Raw genomic sequence first — 1,617 nt, 5'->3', positions numbered from 1 at the left:
CATCTCAAATTACTGAGAATCACTCCTTGTATTATATTTGCGGATATATGTTAATATCTTTTCTATTCAGCGCGAAATACAACTATACTGCTGCGACACTGAACGACATAAATCGATGCTTTATTCCTCGCAAACCATATGATTATAAAGAAAGTTATTAATATGTTATTCTATAAATAACAGAGGAAGTAGGATATAATAGAGGAAGTAGGATGCGAATGAAAGTGAGATATGAGGAAAATGCATTGTAAGATTTTAAATAGCTAATTCAGCTTTCATTAAATCTATATTTTATAGTTCTAGCGTTCACGCGCTATTATTCCGCACGCGCAATTACTTCCTCATTTAATAAACCTTGCAATTTGCATAGATTGTTTTGGAAGGAATATATTAACGTATCCGATATTAATGTCTATAAGAAGTATCTATATTAAAGTGAATGTGGAAAATGTGCACGATATGTATATACAGAGTGGCTCATTTTAATTTATCCACTCAAATATTTCAAAACTCATAAGTTTTAAAAGAAAACTTTTTAGACAAGAATTGTTTGATTCTGAGGGGGAAGAAAAAGAATATTAATTAGATCTTAGCTGGTGCCGTTAAGATCATATTAAGACTTTAAAAACTTTAAACACAAACGTCCACTTTTATCGCTTCTTTTTTATCGATTCTTACAGCTTATTTCGAGAGCTTTCTAAAAGACATTATAATAAAATAATTTTCCATTAAGCATTTTTCTTATGAGATATATATATATATAAAGTTATGAGAAAGTTTGAATTAATTCCTCCTCAGAATCAAACTATAAAACATATTCCACAAAATATTCATTTTTTGATGATCCTACCTAAATATTTTTATGTACAAAATAATGAGGGAGTCAATTGTAAAAAATAAATTGTAATGATATAAAAAAGCATAGTTGTTTTCAAGAAAAAAATATGTCATTTACAATTAAAACATACATATTTCTTTCTTGAAAACTGTGTTTTTTTACACCAATTAATTCCTCTCATTATTTTGTCCACAAAAATATTAAAGTAAGAGCATCGAAAAATAAATACTTCATGGAATATTTTATAGTTCATATATAATAAAAAAAATGTTTTTTCAAAAAAAAATACTCCCGACTACTGCCAACACTAATTACAAAATAAAAAAGTAATTAATAAAAAACAACAAATAAAAATCTAAAATATAAAGTTAATTAAATAAATTTAAAAAAAATCAAAAAAAAGTAAATAAAATAAAACAAAAATATTAAGTAATAAAAAAAATATTTCATAAATATTTAATATTTAATAATAAAAATATAAGCTTAGAAAAGTTTGAAATAATATCTATTTGTAAATATTAATACAATTAACTTCAAACTATTATTAAATATTACATTTAAAAAATTATATATATATAAGGGTGGACCATTTTAACTTTTAATGGAGAATAACTCGAAAACCAAGCCCGGGAGAGAAAAATGTTTCAGACAAAAGTTGTTTGGTTTCGAGGGGGCCATAAGATGGTATCATTGGTTTGACCTTGAAGAGTTATTTGAAGATCACATGAAGGTCACCTTCAATTTCTTAAATGGAACTTACTATTTGTCATTGCATATTC

This window comes from Camponotus vicinus, unplaced genomic scaffold (genome assembly GCF_025532165.1).
Source record: "Camponotus vicinus isolate PSW18456_S1 unplaced genomic scaffold, iyCamVici1.0 SCAF_6, whole genome shotgun sequence".
NCBI lineage: Eukaryota > Metazoa > Arthropoda > Insecta > Hymenoptera > Formicidae > Camponotus > Camponotus vicinus.
The sequence above is the reverse complement of the archived record's forward strand: the minus strand, read 5'-3'. Positions refer to the sequence as shown.